We start from the raw sequence: 26,340 nt of genomic DNA on the forward strand, positions 1-26,340 counted from the left end.
GTTGGGAGAGCGTTAGACTGAAGATCTAAAGGTCCCGGGTTTCGGCAAGTGCAGGACTGCTTGCGCGCTCCCTCCTTTGTTTAGCTGTGATGGAGGCGAGTGAGTAAATGTGAAGCTCTGCACCTTTTCTTGCTGGCGCAAGGGTGGTTTGGATTGCTTCTCACCCTCCTTCTGCATGGTGCTCCTGCAGCGATGCTGTGCCTTTTGCTTCCAGTCTCATGGCACATTTCTTCTCATTGGCTCCGTAACGAGCATTCCAAAACAGTCAAATAATCAAATGGACAAACCCTCAATCCTGCACCAATTCAAATTCTCCTACTGTTCATTGACCAACATCTGCGAACGCACAAAACAGTCTTTGAGTCAGCAACGCGTACATGGTGGCCTTTGCACTCTCTCTATCAAACACTCCCTCGCTCATAAGCTTGCTGACGGCCAGCTGTTCCAGCTTGCAAAAACTGGTGATCCCTGATCGCAATGGAAAGGTTGCAGGAGAGATGCTGACATGCGCATGGCCGCCTGACTTTAGGTTGATTTGAGCGTTCCAGAGGTGCGCCTCAGGAAATCGCTTTGGACTGTCCTTGTTTTCGACACAAGCGGTCACTTCAGAAATGATCGTGCAGAATGACGATGGAAAAGTATTCACAAACAGACTCGGTCGGGTAAACAGTCAGTGACTTGCATGCCGCTTTGGAGATGGTTGCAGAGAACTTGGGAATCCTCAAGCCTGCAGAGTAATAACTGAAGGTTTTAACAGTGGACGGACTGAAGCCGGAGCAGAGGCGATTTGTTCAAATTGTTCCGGTGCATCGGGTTGCTTGCAAAGCAGCTTAGACTGATACTGACCATTTGCAGACGGATGGCATCACGTGCAGCATTTCGAGAGGTAGAGGAGAGATGGGGTGAAGCTGGCGAGACATGTTGACGGTGAACGGAGCACGACGTGGAACTTGTCGAGGACTGGAGGGACCAGTTCCTCGTTGTGCATTTGACGAGCGAGTTGACCAGAGCCAAGCAGTCAACTTCAGAAATGATTGTGCAGAATGAACGACAGTGTAGATATAGACGGTATAAAGAGGCAGCGGCCGAAGCGAACTGTCCGCCGAGAAAACAGGGTGGGAAATTTTGCCGGAAGAAGTTGATGTTGTGAGGAGATTTGGAACAAATACGCTGGGCAAATCCCAAGTGAATGTGGCCGCGAGCAAAGTGCCTGAGCGCACTGAGCTGGCAGCAGCTGCCGAAATAGCTCAGTTGGGAGAGCGTTAGACTGAAGATCTAAAGGTCCCTGGTTCAATCCTGGGTTTCGGCAAGTGCAGGACTGCTTGCGCGCTCCCTCCTTTGTTTAGCTGTGATGGAGGCGAGTGAGTAAATGTGAAGCTCTGCACCTTTCCTTGCTGGCGCAAGGGTGGTTTGGATTGCTTCTCACCCTCCTTCTGCATGGTGCTCCTGCAGCGATGCTGTGCCTTTTGCTTCCAGTCTCGTGGCACATTTCTTCTCGTTGGCTCCGTAACGAGCATTCCAAAACAGTCAAATAATCAAATGGACAAACCCTCAATCCTGCACCAATTCAAATTCTCCTACTGTTCATTGACCAACATCTGCGAACGCACAAAACAGTCTTTGAGTCAGCAACGTGTACATGGTGGCCTTTGCACTCTCTCTATCAAACACTCCCTCGCTCATAAGCTTGCTGACGGCCAGCTGTTCCAGCTTGCAAAAACTGGTGATCCCTGATCGCAATGGAAAGGTTGCAGGAGAGATGCTGACATGCGCATGGCCGCCTGACTTTAGGTTGATTTGAGCGTTCCAGAGGTGTGCCTCAGGAAATCGCTTTGGACTGTCCTTGTTTTCGACACAAGCGGTCACTTCAGAAATGATCGTGCAGAATGACGATGGAAAAGTATTCACAAACAGACTCGGTCGGGTAAACAGTCAGTGACTTGCATGCCGCTTTGGAGATGGTTGCAGAGAACTTGGGAATCCTCAAGCCTGCAGAGTAATAACTGAAGGTTTTAACAGTGGACGGACTGAAGCCGGAGCAGAGGCGATTTGTTCAAATTGTTCCGGTGCATCATGTTGCTTGCAAAGCAGCTTAGACTGATACTGACCATTTGCAGACGGATGGCATCACGTGCAGCATTTCGAGAGGTAGAGGAGAGATGGGGTGAAGCTGGCGAGACATGTTGACGGTGAACGGAGCACGACGTGGAACTTGTCGAGGACTGGAGGGACCAGTTCCTCGTTGTGCATTTGACGAGCGGGTTGACCAGAGCCAAGCAGTCAACTTCAGAAATGATTGTGCAGAATGAACGACAGTGTAGATATAGACGGTATAAAGAGGCAGCGGCCGAAGCGAACTGTCCGCCGAGAAAACAGGGTGGGAAATTTTGCCGGAAGAAGTTGATGTTGTGAGGAGATTTGGAACAAATACGCTGGGCAAATCCCAAGTGAATGTGGCCGCGAGCAAAGTGCCTGAGCGCACAGAGCGGCAGCTGCTGCCGAAATAGCTCAGTTGGGAGAGCGTTAGACTGAAGATCTAAAGGTCCCTGGTTCAATCCCGGGTTTCGGCAAGTGCAGGACTGCTTGCGCGCTCCCTCCTTTGTTTAGCTGCGATGGAGGCGAGTGAGTAAATGTGAAGCTCTGCACCTTTCCTTGCTGGCGAAAGGGTGGTTTGGATTGCTTCTCACCCTCCTTCTGCATGGTGCTCCTGCAGCGATGCTGTGCCTTTTGCTTCCAGTCTCATGGCACATTTCTTCTCATTGGCTCCGTAACGAGCATTCCAAAACAGTCAAATAATCAAATGGACAAACCCTCAATCCTGCACCAATTCAAATTCTCCTACTGTTCATTGACCGACATCTGCGAACGCACAAAACAGTCTTTGAGTCAGCAACGCGTACATGGTGGCCTTTGCACTCTCTCTATCAAACACTCCCTCGCTCATAAGCTTGCTGACGGCCAGCTGTTCCAGCTTGCAAAAACTGGTGATCCCTGATCGCAATGGAAAGGTTGCAGGAGAGATGCTGACATGCGCATGGCCGCCTGACTTTAGGTTGATTTGAGCGTTCCAGAGGTGCGCCTCAGGAAATCGCTTTGGACTGTCCTTGTTTTCGACACAAGCGGTCACTTCAGAAATGATCGTGCAGAATGACGATGGAAAAGTATTCACAAACAGACTCGGTCGGGTAAACAGTCAGTGACTTGCATGCCGCTTTGGAGATGGTTGCAGAGAACTTGGGAATCCTCAAGCCTGCAGAGTAATAACTGAAGGTTTTAACAGTGGACGGACTGAAGCCGGAGCAGAGGCGATTTGTTCAAATTGTTCCGGTGCATCATGTTGCTTGCAAAGCAGCTTAGACTGATACTGACCATTTGCAGACGGATGGCATCACGTGCAGCATTTCGAGAGGTAGAGGAGAGATGGGGTGAAGCTGGCGAGACATGTTGACGGTGAACGGAGCACGACGTGGAACTTGTCGAGGACTGGAGGGACCAGTTCCTCGTTGTGCATTTGACGAGCGGGTTGACCAGAGCCAAGCAGTCAACTTCAGAAATGATTGTGCAGAATGAACGACAGTGTAGATATAGACGGTATAAAGAGGCAGCGGCCGAAGCGAACTGTCCGCCGAGAAAACAGGGTGGGAAATTTTGCCGGAAGAAGTTGATGTTGTGAGGAGATTTGGAACAAATACGCTGGGCAAATCCCAAGTGAATGTGGTCGCGAGCAAAGTGCCTGAGCGCGCTGAGCTGGCAGCAGCTGCCGAAATAGCTCAGTTGGGAGAGCGTTAGACTGAAGATCTAAAGGTCCCGGGTTTCGGCAAGTGCAGGACTGCTTGCGCGCTCCCTCCTTTGTTTAGCTGTGATGGAGGCGAGTGAGTAAATGTGAAGCTCTGCACCTTTTCTTGCTGGCGCAAGGGTGGTTTGGATTGCTTCTCACCCTCCTTCTGCATGGTGCTCCTGCAGCGATGCTGTGCCTTTTGCTTCCAGTCTCATGGCACATTTCTTCTCATTGGCTCCGTAACGAGCATTCCAAAACAGTCAAATAATCAAATGGACAAACCCTCAATCCTGCACCAATTCAAATTCTCCTACTGTTCATTGACCAACATCTGCGAACGCACAAAACAGTCTTTGAGTCAGCAACGCGTACATGGTGGCCTTTGCACTCTCTCTATCAAACACTCCCTCGCTCATAAGCTTGCTGACGGCCAGCTGTTCCAGCTTGCAAAAACTGGTGATCCCTGATCGCAATGGAAAGGTTGCAGGAGAGATGCTGACATGCGCATGGCCGCCTGACTTTAGGTTGATTTGAGCGTTCCAGAGGTGCGCCTCAGGAAATCGCTTTGGACTGTCCTTGTTTTCGACACAAGCGGTCACTTCAGAAATGATCGTGCAGAATGACGATGGAAAAGTATTCACAAACAGACTCGGTCGGGTAAACAGTCAGTGACTTGCATGCCGCTTTGGAGATGGTTGCAGAGAACTTGGGAATCCTCAAGCCTGCAGAGTAATAACTGAAGGTTTTAACAGTGGACGGACTGAAGCCGGAGCAGAGGCGATTTGTTCAAATTGTTCCGGTGCATCGGGTTGCTTGCAAAGCAGCTTAGACTGATACTGACCATTTGCAGACGGATGGCATCACGTGCAGCATTTCGAGAGGTAGAGGAGAGATGGGGTGAAGCTGGCGAGACATGTTGACGGTGAACGGAGCACGACGTGGAACTTGTCGAGGACTGGAGGGACCAGTTCCTCGTTGTGCATTTGACGAGCGAGTTGACCAGAGCCAAGCAGTCAACTTCAGAAATGATTGTGCAGAATGAACGACAGTGTAGATATAGACGGTATAAAGAGGCAGCGGCCGAAGCGAACTGTCCGCCGAGAAAACAGGGTGGGAAATTTTGCCGGAAGAAGTTGATGTTGTGAGGAGATTTGGAACAAATACGCTGGGCAAATCCCAAGTGAATGTGGCCGCGAGCAAAGTGCCTGAGCGCACTGAGCTGGCAGCAGCTGCCGAAATAGCTCAGTTGGGAGAGCGTTAGACTGAAGATCTAAAGGTCCCTGGTTCAATCCTGGGTTTCGGCAAGTGCAGGACTGCTTGCGCGCTCCCTCCTTTGTTTAGCTGTGATGGAGGCGAGTGAGTAAATGTGAAGCTCTGCACCTTTCCTTGCTGGCGCAAGGGTGGTTTGGATTGCTTCTCACCCTCCTTCTGCATGGTGCTCCTGCAGCGATGCTGTGCCTTTTGCTTCCAGTCTCATGGCACATTTCTTCTCATTGGCTCCGTAACGAGCATTCCAAAACAGTCAAATAATCAAATGGACAAACCCTCAATCCTGCACCAATTCAAATTCTCCTACTGTTCATTGACCAACATCTGCGAACGCACAAAACAGTCTTTGAGTCAGCAACGCGTACATGGTGGCCTTTGCACTCTCTCTATCAAACACTCCCTCGCTCATAAGCTTGCTGACGGCCAGCTGTTCCAGCTTGCAAAAACTGGTGATCCCTGATCGCAATGGAAAGGTTGCAGGAGAGATGCTGACATGCGCATGGCCGCCTGACTTTAGGTTGATTTGAGCGTTCCAGAGGTGCGCCTCAGGAAATCGCTTTGGACTGTCCTTGTTTTCGACACAAGCGGTCACTTCAGAAATGATCGTGCAGAATGACGATGGAAAAGTATTCACAAACAGACTCGGTCGGGTAAACAGTCAGTGACTTGCATGCCGCTTTGGAGATGGTTGCAGAGAACTTGGGAATCCTCAAGCCTGCAGAGTAATAACTGAAGGTTTTAACAGTGGACGGACTGAAGCCGGAGCAGAGGCGATTTGTTCAAATTGTTCCGGTGCATCGGGTTGCTTGCAAAGCAGCTTAGACTGATACTGACCATTTGCAGACGGATGGCATCACGTGCAGCATTTCGAGAGGTAGAGGAGAGATGGGGTGAAGCTGGCGAGACATGTTGACGGTGAACGGAGCACGACGTGGAACTTGTCGAGGACTGGAGGGACCAGTTCCTCGTTGTGCATTTGACGAGCGAGTTGACCAGAGCCAAGCAGTCAACTTCAGAAATGATTGTGCAGAATGAACGACAGTGTAGATATAGACGGTATAAAGAGGCAGCGGCCGAAGCGAACTGTCCGCCAAGAAAACAGGGTGGGAAATTTTGCCGGAAGAAGTTGATGTTGTGAGGAGATTTGGAACAAATACGCTGGGCAAATCCCAAGTGAATGTGGCCGCGAGCAAAGTGCCTGAGCGCACAGAGCTGGCAGCAGCTGCAGAAATAGCTCAGTTGGGAGAGCGTTAGACTGAAGATCTAAAGGTCCCTGGTTCAATCCCGGGTTTCGGCAAGTGCAGGATTGCTTGCGCGCTCCCTCCTTTGTTTAGCTGTGATGGAGGCGAGTGAGTCAATGTGAAGCTCTGCACCTTTCCTTGCTGGCGCAAGGGTGGTTTGGATTGCTTCTCACCCTCCTTCTGCATGGTGCTCCTGCAGCGATGCTGTGCCTTTTGCTTCCAGTCTCGTGGCACATTTCTTCTCGTTGGCTCCGTAACGAGCATTCCAAAACAGTCAAATAATCAAATGGACAAACCCTCAATCCTGCACCAATTCAAATTCTCCTACTGTTCATTGACCAACATCTGCGAACGCACAAAACAGTCTTTGAGTCAGCAACGTGTACATGGTGGCCTTTGCACTCTCTCTATCAAACACTCCCTCGCTCATAAGCTTGCTGACGGCCAGCTGTTCCAGCTTGCAAAAACTGGTGATCCCTGATCGCAATGGAAAGGTTGCAGGAGAGATGCTGACATGCGCATGGCCGCCTGACTTTAGGTTGATTTGAGCGTTCCAGAGGTGTGCCTCAGGAAATCGCTTTGGACTGTCCTTGTTTTCGACACAAGCGGTCACTTCAGAAATGATCGTGCAGAATGACGATGGAAAAGTATTCACAAACAGACTCGGTCGGGTAAACAGTCAGTGACTTGCATGCCGCTTTGGAGATGGTTGCAGAGAACTTGGGAATCCTCAAGCCTGCAGAGTAATAACTGAAGGTTTTAACAGTGGACGGACTGAAGCCGGAGCAGAGGCGATTTGTTCAAATTGTTCCGGTGCATCATGTTGCTTGCAAAGCAGCTTAGACTGATACTGACCATTTGCAGACGGATGGCATCACGTGCAGCATTTCGAGAGGTAGAGGAGAGATGGGGTGAAGCTGGCGAGACATGTTGACGGTGAACGGAGCACGACGTGGAACTTGTCGAGGACTGGAGGGACCAGTTCCTCGTTGTGCATTTGACGAGCGGGTTGACCAGAGCCAAGCAGTCAACTTCAGAAATGATTGTGCAGAATGAACGACAGTGTAGATATAGACGGTATAAAGAGGCAGCGGCCGAAGCGAACTGTCCGCCGAGAAAACAGGGTGGGAAATTTTGCCGGAAGAAGTTGATGTTGTGAGGAGATTTGGAACAAATACGCTGGGCAAATCCCAAGTGAATGTGGCCGCGAGCAAAGTGCCTGAGCGCGCTGAGCTGGCAGCAGCTGCCGAAATAGCTCAGTTGGGAGAGCGTTAGACTGAAGATCTAAAGGTCCCGGGTTTCGGCAAGTGCAGGACTGCTTGCGCGCTCCCTCCTTTGTTTAGCTGTGATGGAGGCGAGTGAGTAAATGTGAAGCTCTGCACCTTTTCTTGCTGGCGCAAGGGTGGTTTGGATTGCTTCTCACCCTCCTTCTGCATGGTGCTCCTGCAGCGATGCTGTGCCTTTTGCTTCCAGTCTCATGGCACATTTCTTCTCATTGGCTCCGTAACGAGCATTCCAAAACAGTCAAATAATCAAATGGACAAACCCTCAATCCTGCACCAATTCAAATTCTCCTACTGTTCATTGACCAACATCTGCGAACGCACAAAACAGTCTTTGAGTCAGCAACGCGTACATGGTGGCCTTTGCACTCTCTCTATCAAACACTCCCTCGCTCATAAGCTTGCTGACGGCCAGCTGTTCCAGCTTGCAAAAACTGGTGATCCCTGATCGCAATGGAAAGGTTGCAGGAGAGATGCTGACATGCGCATGGCCGCCTGACTTTAGGTTGATTTGAGCGTTCCAGAGGTGCGCCTCAGGAAATCGCTTTGGACTGTCCTTGTTTTCGACACAAGCGGTCACTTCAGAAATGATCGTGCAGAATGACGATGGAAAAGTATTCACAAACAGACTCGGTCGGGTAAACAGTCAGTGACTTGCATGCCGCTTTGGAGATGGTTGCAGAGAACTTGGGAATCCTCAAGCCTGCAGAGTAATAACTGAAGGTTTTAACAGTGGACGGACTGAAGCCGGAGCAGAGGCGATTTGTTCAAATTGTTCCGGTGCATCGGGTTGCTTGCAAAGCAGCTTAGACTGATACTGACCATTTGCAGACGGATGGCATCACGTGCAGCATTTCGAGAGGTAGAGGAGAGATGGGGTGAAGCTGGCGAGACATGTTGACGGTGAACGGAGCACGACGTGGAACTTGTCGAGGACTGGAGGGACCAGTTCCTCGTTGTGCATTTGACGAGCGAGTTGACCAGAGCCAAGCAGTCAACTTCAGAAATGATTGTGCAGAATGAACGACAGTGTAGATATAGACGGTATAAAGAGGCAGCGGCCGAAGCGAACTGTCCGCCGAGAAAACAGGGTGGGAAATTTTGCCGGAAGAAGTTGATGTTGTGAGGAGATTTGGAACAAATACGCTGGGCAAATCCCAAGTGAATGTGGTCGCGAGCAAAGTGCCTGAGCGCGCTGAGCTGGCAGCAGCTGCCGAAATAGCTCAGTTGGGAGAGCGTTAGACTGAAGATCTAAAGGTCCCTGGTTCAATCCCGGGTTTCGGCAAGTGCAGGACTGCTTGCGCGCTCCCTCCTTTGTTTAGCTGTGATGGAGGCGAGTGAGTCAATGTGAAGCTCTGCACCTTTCCTTGCTGGCGCAAGGGTGGTTTGGATTGCTTCTCACCCTCCTTCTGCATGGTGCTCCTGCAGCGATGCTGTGCCTTTTGCTTCCAGTCTCGTGGCACATTTCTTCTCATTGGCTCCGTAACGAGCATTCCAAAACAGTCAAATAATCAAATGGACAAACCCTCAATCCTGCACCAATTCAAATTCTCCTACTGTTCATTGACCGACATCTGCGAACGCACAAAACAGTCTTTGAGTCAGCAACGCGTACATGGTGGCCTTTGCACTCTCTCTATCAAACACTCCCTCGCTCATAAGCTTGCTGACGGCCAGCTGTTCCAGCTTGCAAAAACTGGTGATCCCTGATCGCAATGGAAAGGTTGCAGGAGAGATGCTGACATGCGCATGGCCGCCTGACTTTAGGTTGATTTGAGCGTTCCAGAGGTGCGCCTCAGGAAATCGCTTTGGACTGTCCTTGTTTTCGACACAAGCGGTCACTTCAGAAATGATCGTGCAGAATGACGATGGAAAAGTATTCACAAACAGACTCGGTCGGGTAAACAGTCAGTGACTTGCATGCCGCTTTGGAGATGGTTGCAGAGAACTTGGGAATCCTCAAGCCTGCAGAGTAATAACTGAAGGTTTTAACAGTGGACGGACTGAAGCCGGAGCAGAGGCGATTTGTTCAAATTGTTCCGGTGCATCATGTTGCTTGCAAAGCAGCTTAGACTGATACTGACCATTTGCAGACGGATGGCATCACGTGCAGCATTTCGAGAGGTAGAGGAGAGATGGGGTGAAGCTGGCGAGACATGTTGACGGTGAACGGAGCACGACGTGGAACTTGTCGAGGACTGGAGGGACCAGTTCCTCGTTGTGCATTTGACGAGCGGGTTGACCAGAGCCAAGCAGTCAACTTCAGAAATGATTGTGCAGAATGAACGACAGTGTAGATATAGACGGTATAAAGAGGCAGCGGCCGAAGCGAACTGTCCGCCGAGAAAACAGGGTGGGAAATTTTGCCGGAAGAAGTTGATGTTGTGAGGAGATTTGGAACAAATACGCTGGGCAAATCCCAAGTGAATGTGGTCGCGAGCAAAGTGCCTGAGCGCGCTGAGCTGGCAGCAGCTGCCGAAATAGCTCAGTTGGGAGAGCGTTAGACTGAAGATCTAAAGGTCCCGGGTTTCGGCAAGTGCAGGACTGCTTGCGCGCTCCCTCCTTTGTTTAGCTGTGATGGAGGCGAGTGAGTAAATGTGAAGCTCTGCACCTTTTCTTGCTGGCGCAAGGGTGGTTTGGATTGCTTCTCACCCTCCTTCTGCATGGTGCTCCTGCAGCGATGCTGTGCCTTTTGCTTCCAGTCTCATGGCACATTTCTTCTCATTGGCTCCGTAACGAGCATTCCAAAACAGTCAAATAATCAAATGGACAAACCCTCAATCCTGCACCAATTCAAATTCTCCTACTGTTCATTGACCAACATCTGCGAACGCACAAAACAGTCTTTGAGTCAGCAACGCGTACATGGTGGCCTTTGCACTCTCTCTATCAAACACTCCCTCGCTCATAAGCTTGCTGACGGCCAGCTGTTCCAGCTTGCAAAAACTGGTGATCCCTGATCGCAATGGAAAGGTTGCAGGAGAGATGCTGACATGCGCATGGCCGCCTGACTTTAGGTTGATTTGAGCGTTCCAGAGGTGCGCCTCAGGAAATCGCTTTGGACTGTCCTTGTTTTCGACACAAGCGGTCACTTCAGAAATGATCGTGCAGAATGACGATGGAAAAGTATTCACAAACAGACTCGGTCGGGTAAACAGTCAGTGACTTGCATGCCGCTTTGGAGATGGTTGCAGAGAACTTGGGAATCCTCAAGCCTGCAGAGTAATAACTGAAGGTTTTAACAGTGGACGGACTGAAGCCGGAGCAGAGGCGATTTGTTCAAATTGTTCCGGTGCATCGGGTTGCTTGCAAAGCAGCTTAGACTGATACTGACCATTTGCAGACGGATGGCATCACGTGCAGCATTTCGAGAGGTAGAGGAGAGATGGGGTGAAGCTGGCGAGACATGTTGACGGTGAACGGAGCACGACGTGGAACTTGTCGAGGACTGGAGGGACCAGTTCCTCGTTGTGCATTTGACGAGCGAGTTGACCAGAGCCAAGCAGTCAACTTCAGAAATGATTGTGCAGAATGAACGACAGTGTAGATATAGACGGTATAAAGAGGCAGCGGCCGAAGCGAACTGTCCGCCGAGAAAACAGGGTGGGAAATTTTGCCGGAAGAAGTTGATGTTGTGAGGAGATTTGGAACAAATACGCTGGGCAAATCCCAAGTGAATGTGGCCGCGAGCAAAGTGCCTGAGCGCACTGAGCTGGCAGCAGCTGCCGAAATAGCTCAGTTGGGAGAGCGTTAGACTGAAGATCTAAAGGTCCCTGGTTCAATCCTGGGTTTCGGCAAGTGCAGGACTGCTTGCGCGCTCCCTCCTTTGTTTAGCTGTGATGGAGGCGAGTGAGTAAATGTGAAGCTCTGCACCTTTCCTTGCTGGCGCAAGGGTGGTTTGGATTGCTTCTCACCCTCCTTCTGCATGGTGCTCCTGCAGCGATGCTGTGCCTTTTGCTTCCAGTCTCATGGCACATTTCTTCTCATTGGCTCCGTAACGAGCATTCCAAAACAGTCAAATAATCAAATGGACAAACCCTCAATCCTGCACCAATTCAAATTCTCCTACTGTTCATTGACCAACATCTGCGAACGCACAAAACAGTCTTTGAGTCAGCAACGCGTACATGGTGGCCTTTGCACTCTCTCTATCAAACACTCCCTCGCTCATAAGCTTGCTGACGGCCAGCTGTTCCAGCTTGCAAAAACTGGTGATCCCTGATCGCAATGGAAAGGTTGCAGGAGAGATGCTGACATGCGCATGGCCGCCTGACTTTAGGTTGATTTGAGCGTTCCAGAGGTGCGCCTCAGGAAATCGCTTTGGACTGTCCTTGTTTTCGACACAAGCGGTCACTTCAGAAATGATCGTGCAGAATGACGATGGAAAAGTATTCACAAACAGACTCGGTCGGGTAAACAGTCAGTGACTTGCATGCCGCTTTGGAGATGGTTGCAGAGAACTTGGGAATCCTCAAGCCTGCAGAGTAATAACTGAAGGTTTTAACAGTGGACGGACTGAAGCCGGAGCAGAGGCGATTTGTTCAAATTGTTCCGGTGCATCGGGTTGCTTGCAAAGCAGCTTAGACTGATACTGACCATTTGCAGACGGATGGCATCACGTGCAGCATTTCGAGAGGTAGAGGAGAGATGGGGTGAAGCTGGCGAGACATGTTGACGGTGAACGGAGCACGACGTGGAACTTGTCGAGGACTGGAGGGACCAGTTCCTCGTTGTGCATTTGACGAGCGAGTTGACCAGAGCCAAGCAGTCAACTTCAGAAATGATTGTGCAGAATGAACGACAGTGTAGATATAGACGGTATAAAGAGGCAGCGGCCGAAGCGAACTGTCCGCCAAGAAAACAGGGTGGGAAATTTTGCCGGAAGAAGTTGATGTTGTGAGGAGATTTGGAACAAATACGCTGGGCAAATCCCAAGTGAATGTGGCCGCGAGCAAAGTGCCTGAGCGCACAGAGCTGGCAGCAGCTGCAGAAATAGCTCAGTTGGGAGAGCGTTAGACTGAAGATCTAAAGGTCCCTGGTTCAATCCCGGGTTTCGGCAAGTGCAGGATTGCTTGCGCGCTCCCTCCTTTGTTTAGCTGTGATGGAGGCGAGTGAGTCAATGTGAAGCTCTGCACCTTTCCTTGCTGGCGCAAGGGTGGTTTGGATTGCTTCTCACCCTCCTTCTGCATGGTGCTCCTGCAGCGATGCTGTGCCTTTTGCTTCCAGTCTCGTGGCACATTTCTTCTCGTTGGCTCCGTAACGAGCATTCCAAAACAGTCAAATAATCAAATGGACAAACCCTCAATCCTGCACCAATTCAAATTCTCCTACTGTTCATTGACCAACATCTGCGAACGCACAAAACAGTCTTTGAGTCAGCAACGTGTACATGGTGGCCTTTGCACTCTCTCTATCAAACACTCCCTCGCTCATAAGCTTGCTGACGGCCAGCTGTTCCAGCTTGCAAAAACTGGTGATCCCTGATCGCAATGGAAAGGTTGCAGGAGAGATGCTGACATGCGCATGGCCGCCTGACTTTAGGTTGATTTGAGCGTTCCAGAGGTGTGCCTCAGGAAATCGCTTTGGACTGTCCTTGTTTTCGACACAAGCGGTCACTTCAGAAATGATCGTGCAGAATGACGATGGAAAAGTATTCACAAACAGACTCGGTCGGGTAAACAGTCAGTGACTTGCATGCCGCTTTGGAGATGGTTGCAGAGAACTTGGGAATCCTCAAGCCTGCAGAGTAATAACTGAAGGTTTTAACAGTGGACGGACTGAAGCCGGAGCAGAGGCGATTTGTTCAAATTGTTCCGGTGCATCATGTTGCTTGCAAAGCAGCTTAGACTGATACTGACCATTTGCAGACGGATGGCATCACGTGCAGCATTTCGAGAGGTAGAGGAGAGATGGGGTGAAGCTGGCGAGACATGTTGACGGTGAACGGAGCACGACGTGGAACTTGTCGAGGACTGGAGGGACCAGTTCCTCGTTGTGCATTTGACGAGCGGGTTGACCAGAGCCAAGCAGTCAACTTCAGAAATGATTGTGCAGAATGAACGACAGTGTAGATATAGACGGTATAAAGAGGCAGCGGCCGAAGCGAACTGTCCGCCGAGAAAACAGGGTGGGAAATTTTGCCGGAAGAAGTTGATGTTGTGAGGAGATTTGGAACAAATACGCTGGGCAAATCCCAAGTGAATGTGGCCGCGAGCAAAGTGCCTGAGCGCGCTGAGCTGGCAGCAGCTGCCGAAATAGCTCAGTTGGGAGAGCGTTAGACTGAAGATCTAAAGGTCCCGGGTTTCGGCAAGTGCAGGACTGCTTGCGCGCTCCCTCCTTTGTTTAGCTGTGATGGAGGCGAGTGAGTAAATGTGAAGCTCTGCACCTTTTCTTGCTGGCGCAAGGGTGGTTTGGATTGCTTCTCACCCTCCTTCTGCATGGTGCTCCTGCAGCGATGCTGTGCCTTTTGCTTCCAGTCTCATGGCACATTTCTTCTCATTGGCTCCGTAACGAGCATTCCAAAACAGTCAAATAATCAAATGGACAAACCCTCAATCCTGCACCAATTCAAATTCTCCTACTGTTCATTGACCAACATCTGCGAACGCACAAAACAGTCTTTGAGTCAGCAACGCGTACATGGTGGCCTTTGCACTCTCTCTATCAAACACTCCCTCGCTCATAAGCTTGCTGACGGCCAGCTGTTCCAGCTTGCAAAAACTGGTGATCCCTGATCGCAATGGAAAGGTTGCAGGAGAGATGCTGACATGCGCATGGCCGCCTGACTTTAGGTTGATTTGAGCGTTCCAGAGGTGCGCCTCAGGAAATCGCTTTGGACTGTCCTTGTTTTCGACACAAGCGGTCACTTCAGAAATGATCGTGCAGAATGACGATGGAAAAGTATTCACAAACAGACTCGGTCGGGTAAACAGTCAGTGACTTGCATGCCGCTTTGGAGATGGTTGCAGAGAACTTGGGAATCCTCAAGCCTGCAGAGTAATAACTGAAGGTTTTAACAGTGGACGGACTGAAGCCGGAGCAGAGGCGATTTGTTCAAATTGTTCCGGTGCATCGGGTTGCTTGCAAAGCAGCTTAGACTGATACTGACCATTTGCAGACGGATGGCATCACGTGCAGCATTTCGAGAGGTAGAGGAGAGATGGGGTGAAGCTGGCGAGACATGTTGACGGTGAACGGAGCACGACGTGGAACTTGTCGAGGACTGGAGGGACCAGTTCCTCGTTGTGCATTTGACGAGCGAGTTGACCAGAGCCAAGCAGTCAACTTCAGAAATGATTGTGCAGAATGAACGACAGTGTAGATATAGACGGTATAAAGAGGCAGCGGCCGAAGCGAACTGTCCGCCGAGAAAACAGGGTGGGAAATTTTGCCGGAAGAAGTTGATGTTGTGAGGAGATTTGGAACAAATACGCTGGGCAAATCCCAAGTGAATGTGGTCGCGAGCAAAGTGCCTGAGCGCGCTGAGCTGGCAGCAGCTGCCGAAATAGCTCAGTTGGGAGAGCGTTAGACTGAAGATCTAAAGGTCCCTGGTTCAATCCCGGGTTTCGGCAAGTGCAGGACTGCTTGCGCGCTCCCTCCTTTGTTTAGCTGTGATGGAGGCGAGTGAGTCAATGTGAAGCTCTGCACCTTTCCTTGCTGGCGCAAGGGTGGTTTGGATTGCTTCTCACCCTCCTTCTGCATGGTGCTCCTGCAGCGATGCTGTGCCTTTTGCTTCCAGTCTCGTGGCACATTTCTTCTCATTGGCTCCGTAACGAGCATTCCAAAACAGTCAAATAATCAAATGGACAAACCCTCAATCCTGCACCAATTCAAATTCTCCTCCTGTTCATTGACCAACATCTGCGAACGCACAAAACAGTCTTTGAGTCAGCAACGCGTACATGGTGGCCTTTGCACTCTCTCTATCAAACACTCCCTCGCTCATAAGCTTGCTGACGGCCAGCTGTTCCAGCTTGCAAAAACTGGTGATCCCTGATCGCAATGGAAAGGTTGCAGGAGAGATGCTGACATGCGCATGGCCGCCTGACTTTAGGTTGATTTGAGCGTTCCAGAGGTGTGCCTCAGGAAATCGCTTTGGACTGTCCTTGTTTTCGACACAAGCGGTCACTTCAGAAATGATCGTGCAGAATGACGATGGAAAAGTATTCACAAACAGACTCGGTCGGGTAAACAGTCAGTGACTTGCATGCCGCTTTGGAGATGGTTGCAGAGAACTTGGGAATCCTCAAGCCTGCAGAGTAATAACTGAAGGTTTTAACAGTGGACGGACTGAAGCCGGAGCAGAGGCGATTTGTTCAAATTGTTCCGGTGCATCATGTTGCTTGCAAAGCAGCTTAGACTGATACTGACCATTTGCAGACGGATGGCATCACGTGCAGCATTTCGAGAGGTAGAGGAGAGATGGGGTGAAGCTGGCGAGACATGTTGACGGTGAACGGAGCACGACGTGGAACTTGTCGAGGACTGGAGGGACCAGTTCCTCGTTGTGCATTTGACGAGCGGGTTGACCAGAGCCAAGCAGTCAACTTCAGAAATGATTGTGCAGAATGAACGACAGTGTAGATATAGACGGTATAAAGAGGCAGCGGCCGAAGCGAACTGTCCGCCGAGAAAACAGGGTGGGAAATTTTGCCGGAAGAAGTTGATGTTGTGAGGAGATTTGGAACAAATACGCTGGGCAAATCCCAAGTGAATGTGGCCGCGAGCAAAGTGCCTGAGCGCACAGAGCGGCAGCAGCTGCCGAAATAGCTCAGTTGGGAGAGCGTTAGACTGAAGATCTAAAGGTCCCTGGTTCAATCCCGGGTTTCGGCAAGTGCAGGACTGCTTGCGCGCTCCCTCCTTTGTTTAGCTGTGATGGAGGCGAGTGAGTAAATGTGAAGCTCTGCACCTTTCCTTGCTGGCGAAAGGGTGGTTTGGATTGCTTCTCACCCTCCTTCTGCATGGTGCTCCTGCAGCGATGCTGTGCCTTTTGCTTCCAGTCTCATGGCACATTTCTTCTCATTGGCTCCGTAACGAGCATTCCAAAACAGTCAAATAATCAAATGGACAAACCCTCAATCCTGCACCAATTCAAATTCTCCTACTGTTCATTGACCGACATCTGCGAACGCACAAAACAGTCTTTGAGTCAGCAACGCGTACATGGTGGCCTTTGCACTCTCTCTATCAAACACTCCCTCGCTCATAAGCTTGCTGACGGCCAGCTGTTCCAGCTTGCAAAAACTGGTGATCCCTGATCGCAATGGAAAGGTTGCAGGAGAGATGCTGACATGCGCATGGCCGCCTGACTTTAGGTTGATTTGAGCGTTCCAGAGGTGCGCCTCAGGAAATCGCTTTGGACTGTCCTTGTTTTCGACACAAGCGGTCACTTCAGAAATGATCGTGCAGAATGACGATGGAAAAGTATTCACAAACAGACTCGGTCGGGTAAACAGTCAGTGACTTGCATGCCGCTTTGGAGATGGTTGCAGAGAACTTGGGAATCCTCAAGCCTGCAGAGTAATAACTGAAGGTTTTAACAGTGGACGGACTGAAGCCGGAGCAGAGGCGATTTGTTCAAATTGTTCCGGTGCATCATGTTGCTTGCAAAGCAGCTTAGACTGATACTGACCATTTGCAGACAGATGGCATCACGTGCAGCATTTCGAGAGGTAGAGGAGAGATGGGGTGAAGCTGGCGAGACATGTTGACGGTGAACGGAGCACGACGTGGAACTTGTCGAGGACTGGAGGGACCAGTTCCTCGTTGTGCATTTGACGAGCGGGTTGACCAGAGCCAAGCAGTCAACTTCAGAAATGATTGTGCAGAATGAACGACAGTGTAGATATAGACGGTATAAAGAGGCAGCGGCCGAAGCGAACTGTCCGCCGAGAAAACAGGGTGGGAAATTTTGCCGGAAGAAGTTGATGTTGTGAGGAGATTTGGAACAAATACGCTGGGCAAATCCCAAGTGAATGTGGCCGCGAGCAAAGTGCCTGAGCGCACAGAGCGGCAGCAGCTGCCGAAATAGCTCAGTTGGGAGAGCGTTAGACTGAAGATCTAAAGGTCCCTGGTTCAATCCCGGGTTTCGGCAAGTGCAGGACTGCTTGCGCGCTCCCTCCTTTGTTTAGCTGTGATGGAGGCGAGTGAGTAAATGTGAAGCTCTGCACCTTTCCTTGCTGGCGAAAGGGTGGTTTGGATTGCTTCTCACCCTCCTTCTGCATGGTGCTCCTGCAGCGATGCTGTGCCTTTTGCTTCCAGTCTCATGGCACATTTCTTCTCATTGGCTCCGTAACGAGCATTCCAAAACAGTCAAATAATCAAATGGACAAACCCTCAATCCTGCACCAATTCAAATTCTCCTACTGTTCATTGACCGACATCTGCGAACGCACAAAACAGTCTTTGAGTCAGCAACGCATACATGGTGGCCTTTGCACTCTCTCTATCAAACACTCCCTCGCTCATAAGCTTGCTGACGGCCAGCTGTTCCAGCTTGCAAAAACTGGTGATCCCTGATCGCAATGGAAAGGTTGCAGGAGAGATGCTGACATGCGCATGGCCGCCTGACTTTAGGTTGATTTGAGCGTTCCAGAGGTGCGCCTCAGGAAATCGCTTTGGACTGTCCTTGTTTTCGACACAAGCGGTCACTTCAGAAATGATCGTGCAGAATGACGATGGAAAAGTATTCACAAACAGACTCGGTCGGGTAAACAGTCAGTGACTTGCATGCCGCTTTGGAGATGGTTGCAGAGAACTTGGGAATCCTCAAGCCTGCAGAGTAATAACTGAAGGTTTTAACAGTGGACGGACTGAAGCCGGAGCAGAGGCGATTTGTTCAAATTGTTCCGGTGCATCATGTTGCTTGCAAAGCAGCTTAGACTGATACTGACCATTTGCAGACGGATGGCATCACGTGCAGCATTTCGAGAGGTAGAGGAGAGATGGGGTGAAGCTGGCGAGACATGTTGACGGTGAACGGAGCACGACGTGGAACTTGTCGAGGACTGGAGGGACCAGTTCCTCGTTGTGCATTTGACGAGCGGGTTGACCAGAGCCAAGCAGTCAACTTCAGAAATGATTGTGCAGAATGAACGACAGTGTAGATATAGACGGTATAAAGAGGCAGCGGCCGAAGCGAACTGTCCGCCGAGAAAACAGGGTGGGAAATTTTGCCGGAAGAAGTTGATGTTGTGAGGAGATTTGGAACAAATACGCTGGGCAAATCCCAAGTGAATGTGGCCGCGAGCAAAGTGCCTGAGCGCACAGAGCGGCAGCAGCTGCCGAAATAGCTCAGTTGGGAGAGCGTTAGACTGAAGATCTAAAGGTCCCTGGTTCAATCCCGGGTTTCGGCAAGTGCAGGACTGCTTGCGCGCTCCCTCCTTTGTTTAGCTGTGATGGAGGCGAGTGAGTAAATGTGAAGCTCTGCACCTTTCCTTGCTGGCGAAAGGGTGGTTTGGATTGCTTCTCACCCTCCTTCTGCATGGTGCTCCTGCAGCGATGCTGTGCCTTTTGCTTCCAGTCTCATGGCACATTTCTTCTCATTGGCTCCGTAACGAGCATTCCAAAACAGTCAAATAATCAAATGGACAAACCCTCAATCCTGCACCAATTCAAATTCTCCTACTGTTCATTGACCGACATCTGCGAACGCACAAAACAGTCTTTGAGTCAGCAACGCGTACATGGTGGCCTTTGCACTCTCTCTATCAAACACTCCCTCGCTCATAAGCTTGCTGACGGCCAGCTGTTCCAGCTTGCAAAAACTGGTGATCCCTGATCGCAATGGAAAGGTTGCAGGAGAGATGCTGACATGCGCATGGCCGCCTGACTTTAGGTTGATTTGAGCGTTCCAGAGGTGTGCCTCAGGAAATCGCTTTGGACTGTCCTTGTTTTCGACACAAGCGGTCACTTCAGAAATGATCGTGCAGAATGACGATGGAAAAGTATTCACAAACAGACTCGGTCGGGTAAACAGTCAGTGACTTGCATGCCGCTTTGGAGATGGTTGCAGAGAACTTGGGAATCCTCAAGCCTGCAGAGTAATAACTGAAGGTTTTAACAGTGGACGGACTGAAGCCGGAGCAGAGGCGATTTGTTCAAATTGTTCCGGTGCATCATGTTGCTTGCAAAGCAGCTTAGACTGATACTGACCATTTGCAGACGGATGGCATCACGTGCAGCATTTCGAGAGGTAGAGGAGAGATGGGGTGAAGCTGGCGAGACATGTTGACGGTGAACGGAGCACGACGTGGAACTTGTCGAGGACTGGAGGGACCAGTTCCTCGTTGTGCATTTGACGAGCGGGTTGACCAGAGCCAAGCAGTCAACTTCAGAAATGATTGTGCAGAATGAACGACAGTGTAGATATAGACGGTATAAAGAGGCAGCGGCCGAAGCGAACTGTCCGCCGAGAAAACAGGGTGGGAAATTTTGCCGGAAGAAGTTGATGTTGTGAGGAGATTTGGAACAAATACGCTGGGCAAATCCCAAGTGAATGTGGCCGCGAGCAAAGTGCCTGAGCGCACAGAGCGGCAGCAGCTGCCGAAATAGCTCAGTTGGGAGAGCGTTAGACTGAAGATCTAAAGGTCCCTGGTTCAATCCCGGGTTTCGGCAAGTGCAGGACTGCTTGCGCGCTCCCTCCTTTGTTTAGCTGTGATGGAGGCGAGTGAGTAAATGTGAAGCTCTGCACCTTTCCTTGCTGGCGAAAGGGTGGTTTGGATTGCTTCTCACCCTCCTTCTGCATGGTGCTCCTGCAGCGATGCTGTGCCTTTTGCTTCCAGTCTCATGGCACATTTCTTCTCATTGGCTCCGTAACGAGCATTCCAAAACAGTCAAATAATCAAATGGACAAACCCTCAATCCTGCACCAATTCAAATTCTCCTACTGTTCATTGACCGACATCTGCGAACGCACAAAACAGTCTTTGAGTCAGCAACGCATACATGGTGGCCTTTGCACTCTCTCTATCAAACACTCCCTCGCTCATAAGCTTGCTGACGGCCAGCTGTTCCAGCTTGCAAAAACTGGTGATCCCTGATCGCAATGGAAAGGTTGCAGGAGAGATGCTGACATGCGCATGGCCGCCTGACTTTAGGTTGATTTGAGCGTTCCAGAGGTGCGCCTCAGGAAATCGCTTTGGACTGTCCTTGTTTTCGACACAAGCGGTCACTTCAGAAATGATCGTGCAGAATGACGATGGAAAAGTATTCACAAACAGACTCGGTCGGGTAAACAGTCAGTGACTTGCATGCCGCTTTGGAGATGGTTGCAGAGAACTTGGGAATCCTCAAGCCTGCAGAGTAATAACTGAAGGTTTTAACAGTGGACGGACTGAAGCCGGAGCAGAGGCGATTTGTTCAAATTGTTCCGGTGCATCGGGTTGCTTGCAAAGCAGCTTAGACTGATACTGACCATTTGCAGACGGATGGCATCACGTGCAGCATTTCGAGAGGTAGAGGAGAGATGGGGTGAAGCTGGCGAGACATGTTGACGGTGAACGGAGCACGACGTGGAACTTGTCGAGGACTGGAGGGACCAGTTCCTCGTTGTGCATTTGACGAGCGAGTTGACCAGAGCCAAGCAGTCAACTTCAGAAATGATTGTGCAGAATGAACGACAGTGTAGATATAGACGGTATAAAGAGGCAGCGGCCGAAGCGAACTGTCCGCCGAGAAAACAGGGTGGGAAATTTTGCCGGAAGAAGTTGATGTTGTGAGGAGATTTGGAACAAATACGCTGGGCAAATCCCAAGTGAATGTGGTCGCGAGCAAAGTGCCTGAGCGCGCTGAGCTGGCAGCAGCTGCCGAAATAGCTCAGTTGGGAGAGCGTTAGACTGAAGATCTAAAGGTCCCTGGTTCAATCCCGGGTTTCGGCAAGTGCAGGACTGCTTGCGCGCTCCCTCCTTTGTTTAGCTGTGATGGAGGCGAGTGAGTCAATGTGAAGCTCTGCACCTTTCCTTGCTGGCGCAAGGGTGGTTTGGATTGCTTCTCACCCTCCTTCTGCATGGTGCTCCTGCAGCGATGCTGTGCCTTTTGCTTCCAGTCTCGTGGCACATTTCTTCTCATTGGCTCCGTAACGAGCATTCCAAAACAGTCAAATAATCAAATGGACAAACCCTCAATCCTGCACCAATTCAAATTCTCCTCCTGTTCATTGACCAACATCTGCGAACGCACAAAACAGTCTTTGAGTCAGCAACGCGTACATGGTGGCCTTTGCACTCTCTCTATCAAACACTCCCTCGCTCATAAGCTTGCTGACGGCCAGCTGTTCCAGCTTGCAAAAACTGGTGATCCCTGATCGCAATGGAAAGGTTGCAGGAGAGATGCTGACATGCGCATGGCCGCCTGACTTTAGGTTGATTTGAGCGTTCCAGAGGTGTGCCTCAGGAAATCGCTTTGGACTGTCCTTGTTTTCGACACAAGCGGTCACTTCAGAAATGATCGTGCAGAATGACGATGGAAAAGTATTCACAAACAGACTCGGTCGGGTAAACAGTCAGTGACTTGCATGCCGCTTTGGAGATGGTTGCAGAGAACTTGGGAATCCTCAAGCCTGCAGAGTAATAACTGAAGGTTTTAACAGTGGACGGACTGAAGCCGGAGCAGAGGCGATTTGTTCAAATTGTTCCGGTGCATCATGTTGCTTGCAAAGCAGCTTAGACTGATACTGACCATTTGCAGACGGATGGCATCACGTGCAGCATTTCGAGAGGTAGAGGAGAGATGGGGTGAAGCTGGCGAGACATGTTGACGGTGAACGGAGCACGACGTGGAACTTGTCGAGGACTGGAGGGACCAGTTCCTCGTTGTGCATTTGACGAGCGGGTTGACCAGAGCCAAGCAGTCAACTTCAGAAATGATTGTGCAGAATGAACGACAGTGTAGATATAGACGGTATAAAGAGGCAGCGGCCGAAGCGAACTGTCCGCCGAGAAAACAGGGTGGGAAATTTTGCCGGAAGAAGTTGATGTTGTGAGGAGATTTGGAACAAATACGCTGGGCAAATCCCAAGTGAATGTGGCCGCGAGCAAAGTGCCTGAGCGCACAGAGCGGCAGCAGCTGCCGAAATAGCTCAGTTGGGAGAGCGTTAGACTGAAGATCTAAAGGTCCCTGGTTCAATCCCGGGTTTCGGCAAGTGCAGGACTGCTTGCGCGCTCCCTCCTTTGTTTAGCTGTGATGGAGGCGAGTGAGTAAATGTGAAGCTCTGCACCTTTCCTTGCTGGCGAAAGGGTGGTTTGGATTGCTTCTCACCCTCCTTCTGCATGGTGCTCCTGCAGCGATGCTGTGCCTTTTGCTTCCAGTCTCATGGCACATTTCTTCTCATTGGCTCCGTAACGAGCATTCCAAAACAGTCAAATAATCAAATGGACAAACCCTCAATCCTGCACCAATTCAAATTCTCCTACTGTTCATTGACCGACATCTGCGAACGCACAAAACAGTCTTTGAGTCAGCAACGCGTACATGGTGGCCTTTGCACTCTCTCTATCAAACACTCCCTCGCTCATAAGCTTGCTGACGGCCAGCTGTTCCAGCTTGCAAAAACTGGTGATCCCTGATCGCAATGGAAAGGTTGCAGGAGAGATGCTGACATGCGCATGGCCGCCTGACTTTAGGTTGATTTGAGCGTTCCAGAGGTGTGCCTCAGGAAATCGCTTTGGACTGTCCTTGTTTTCGACACAAGCGGTCACTTCAGAAATGATCGTGCAGAATGACGATGGAAAAGTATTCACAAACAGACTCGGTCGGGTAAACAGTCAGTGACTTGCATGCCGCTTTGGAGATGGTTGCAGAGAACTTGGGAATCCTCAAGCCTGCAGAGTAATAACTGAAGGTTTTAACAGTGGACGGACTGAAGCCGGAGCAGAGGCGATTTGTTCAAATTGTTCCGGTGCATCATGTTGCTTGCAAAGCAGCTTAGACTGATACTGACCATTTGCAGACAGATGGCATCACGTGCAGCATTTCGAGAGGTAGAGGAGAGATGGGGTGAAGCTGGCGAGACATGTTGACGGTGAACGGAGCACGACGTGGAACTTGTCGAGGACTGGAGGGACCAGTTCCTCGTTGTGCATTTGACGAGCGGGTTGACCAGAGCCAAGCAGTCAACTTCAGAAATGATTGTGCAGAATGAACGACAGTGTAGATATAGACGGTATAAAGAGGCAGCGGCCGAAGCGAACTGTCCGCCGAGAAAACAGGGTGGGAAATTTTGCCGGAAGAAGTTGATGTTGTGAGGAGATTTGGAACAAATACGCTGGGCAAATCCCAAGTGAATGTGGCCGCGAGCAAAGTGCCTGAGCGCACAGAGCGGCAGCAGCTGCCGAAATAGCTCAGTTGGGAGAGCGTTAGACTGAAGATCTAAAGGTCCCTGGTTCAATCCCGGGTTTCGGCAAGTGCAGGACTGCTTGCGCGCTCCCTCCTTTGTTTAGCTGTGATGGAGGCGAGTGAGTAAATGTGAAGCTCTGCACCTTTCCTTGCTGGCGAAAGGGTGGTTTGGATTGCTTCTCACCCTCCTTCTGCATGGTGCTCCTGCAGCGATGCTGTGCCTTTTGCTTCCAGTCTCATGGCACATTTCTTCTCATTGGCTCCGTAACGAGCATTCCAAAACAGTCAAATAATCAAATGGACAAACCCTCAATCCTGCACCAATTCAAATTCTCCTACTGTTCATTGACCGACATCTGCGAACGCACAAAACAGTCTTTGAGTCAGCAACGCATACATGGTGGCCTTTGCACTCTCTCTATCAAACACTCCCTCGCTCATAAGCTTGCTGACGGCCAGCTGTTCCAGCTTGCAAAAACTGGTGATCCCTGATCGCAATGGAAAGGTTGCAGGAGAGATGCTGACATGCGCATGGCCGCCTGACTTTAGGTTGATTTGAGCGTTCCAGAGGTGCGCCTCAGGAAATCGCTTTGGACTGTCCTTGTTTTCGACACAAGCGGTCACTTCAGAAATGATCGTGCAGAATGACGATGGAAAAGTATTCACAAACAGACTCGGTCGGGTAAACAGTCAGTGACTTGCATGCCGCTTTGGAGATGGTTGCAGAGAACTTGGGAATCCTCAAGCCTGCAGAGTAATAACTGAAGGTTTTAACAGTGGACGGACTGAAGCCGGAGCAGAGGCGATTTGTTCAAATTGTTCCGGTGCATCATGTTGCTTGCAAAGCAGCTTAGACTGATACTGACCATTTGCAGACGGATGGCATCACGTGCAGCATTTCGAGAGGTAGAGGAGAGATGGGGTGAAGCTGGCGAGACATGTTGACGGTGAACGGAGCACGACGTGGAACTTGTCGAGGACTGGAGGGACCAGTTCCTCGTTGTGCATTTGACGAGCGGGTTGACCAGAGCCAAGCAGTCAACTTCAGAAATGATTGTGCAGAATGAACGACAGTGTAGATATAGACGGTATAAAGAGGCAGCGGCCGAAGCGAACTGTCCGCCGAGAAAACAGGGTGGGAAATTTTGCCGGAAGAAGTTGATGTTGTGAGGAGATTTGGAACAAATACGCTGGGCAAATCCCAAGTGAATGTGGCCGCGAGCAAAGTGCCTGAGCGCACAGAGCGGCAGCAGCTGCCGAAATAGCTCAGTTGGGAGAGCGTTAGACTGAAGATCTAAAGGTCCCTGGTTCAATCCCGGGTTTCGGCAAGTGCAGGACTGCTTGCGCGCTCCCTCCTTTGTTTAGCTGTGATGGAGGCGAGTGAGTAAATGTGAAGCTCTGCACCTTTCCTTGCTGGCGAAAGGGTGGTTTGGATTGCTTCTCACCCTCCTTCTGCATGGTGCTCCTGCAGCGATGCTGTGCCTTTTGCTTCCAGTCTCATGGCACATTTCTTCTCATTGGCTCCGTAACGAGCATTCCAAAACAGTCAAATAATCAAATGGACAAACCCTCAATCCTGCACCAATTCAAATTCTCCTACTGTTCATTGACCGACATCTGCGAACGCACAAAACAGTCTTTGAGTCAGCAACGCGTACATGGTGGCCTTTGCACTCTCTCTATCAAACACTCCCTCGCTCATAAGCTTGCTGACGGCCAGCTGTTCCAGCTTGCAAAAACTGGTGATCCCTGATCGCAATGGAAAGGTTGCAGGAGAGATGCTGACATGCGCATGGCCGCCTGACTTTAGGTTGATTTGAGCGTTCCAGAGGTGTGCCTCAGGAAATCGCTTTGGACTGTCCTTGTTTTCGACACAAGCGGTCACTTCAGAAATGATCGTGCAGAATGACGATGGAAAAGTATTCACAAACAGACTCGGTCGGGTAAACAGTCAGTGACTTGCATGCCGCTTTGGAGATGGTTGCAGAGAACTTGGGAATCCTCAAGCCTGCAGAGTAATAACTGAAGGTTTTAACAGTGGACGGACTGAAGCCGGAGCAGAGGCGATTTGTTCAAATTGTTCCGGTGCATCATGTTGCTTGCAAAGCAGCTTAGACTGATACTGACCATTTGCAGACGGATGGCATCACGTGCAGCATTTCGAGAGGTAGAGGAGAGATGGGGTGAAGCTGGCGAGACATGTTGACGGTGAACGGAGCACGACGTGGAACTTGTCGAGGACTGGAGGGACCAGTTCCTCGTTGTGCATTTGACGAGCGGGTTGACCAGAGCCAAGCAGTCAACTTCAGAAATGATTGTGCAGAATGAACGACAGTGTAGATATAGACGGTATAAAGAGGCAGCGGCCGAAGCGAACTGTCCGCCGAGAAAACAGGGTGGGAAATTTTGCCGGAAGAAGTTGATGTTGTGAGGAGAT

At 50.5% G+C, this 26,340-nt stretch overlaps 11 non-coding genes across 11 annotated transcripts; all 11 read left to right on the forward strand.

Annotated features, from left to right (window-relative positions):
• The first annotated feature begins 2,497 nt into the window (after positions 1–2,497).
• Positions 2,498–2,570, forward strand: trnaf-gaa (transfer RNA phenylalanine (anticodon GAA)). The gene has a single exon. It is a non-coding gene; the product is annotated as a tRNA-Phe (tRNA).
• Positions 2,571–8,783: 6,213 nt separating this feature from the next.
• Positions 8,784–8,856, forward strand: trnaf-gaa (transfer RNA phenylalanine (anticodon GAA)). The gene has a single exon. It is a non-coding gene; the product is annotated as a tRNA-Phe (tRNA).
• A 6,213-nt stretch (positions 8,857–15,069) lies between these two features.
• Positions 15,070–15,142, forward strand: trnaf-gaa (transfer RNA phenylalanine (anticodon GAA)). Its single transcript has one exon. It is a non-coding gene; the product is annotated as a tRNA-Phe (tRNA).
• Positions 15,143–16,330: 1,188 nt separating this feature from the next.
• On the forward strand, positions 16,331–16,403 carry trnaf-gaa (transfer RNA phenylalanine (anticodon GAA)). Its single transcript has one exon. It is a non-coding gene; the product is annotated as a tRNA-Phe (tRNA).
• A 1,188-nt stretch (positions 16,404–17,591) lies between these two features.
• On the forward strand, positions 17,592–17,664 carry trnaf-gaa (transfer RNA phenylalanine (anticodon GAA)). The gene has a single exon. It is a non-coding gene; the product is annotated as a tRNA-Phe (tRNA).
• A 1,188-nt stretch (positions 17,665–18,852) lies between these two features.
• Positions 18,853–18,925, forward strand: trnaf-gaa (transfer RNA phenylalanine (anticodon GAA)). The gene has a single exon. It is a non-coding gene; the product is annotated as a tRNA-Phe (tRNA).
• Positions 18,926–20,113: 1,188 nt separating this feature from the next.
• trnaf-gaa (transfer RNA phenylalanine (anticodon GAA)) lies at positions 20,114–20,186 on the forward strand. Its single transcript has one exon. It is a non-coding gene; the product is annotated as a tRNA-Phe (tRNA).
• Positions 20,187–21,375: 1,189 nt separating this feature from the next.
• trnaf-gaa (transfer RNA phenylalanine (anticodon GAA)) lies at positions 21,376–21,448 on the forward strand. The gene has a single exon. It is a non-coding gene; the product is annotated as a tRNA-Phe (tRNA).
• A 1,188-nt stretch (positions 21,449–22,636) lies between these two features.
• On the forward strand, positions 22,637–22,709 carry trnaf-gaa (transfer RNA phenylalanine (anticodon GAA)). The gene has a single exon. It is a non-coding gene; the product is annotated as a tRNA-Phe (tRNA).
• A 1,188-nt stretch (positions 22,710–23,897) lies between these two features.
• Positions 23,898–23,970, forward strand: trnaf-gaa (transfer RNA phenylalanine (anticodon GAA)). The gene has a single exon. It is a non-coding gene; the product is annotated as a tRNA-Phe (tRNA).
• Positions 23,971–25,158: 1,188 nt separating this feature from the next.
• trnaf-gaa (transfer RNA phenylalanine (anticodon GAA)) lies at positions 25,159–25,231 on the forward strand. Its single transcript has one exon. It is a non-coding gene; the product is annotated as a tRNA-Phe (tRNA).
• Positions 25,232–26,340: the final 1,109 nt, after the last annotated feature.

Source organism: Chiloscyllium plagiosum, unplaced genomic scaffold, assembly GCF_037043375.1.
Source record: "Chiloscyllium plagiosum isolate Xiang-an unplaced genomic scaffold, Cpla_swu_hap1 HiC_scaffold_14, whole genome shotgun sequence".
NCBI lineage: Eukaryota > Metazoa > Chordata > Chondrichthyes > Orectolobiformes > Hemiscylliidae > Chiloscyllium > Chiloscyllium plagiosum.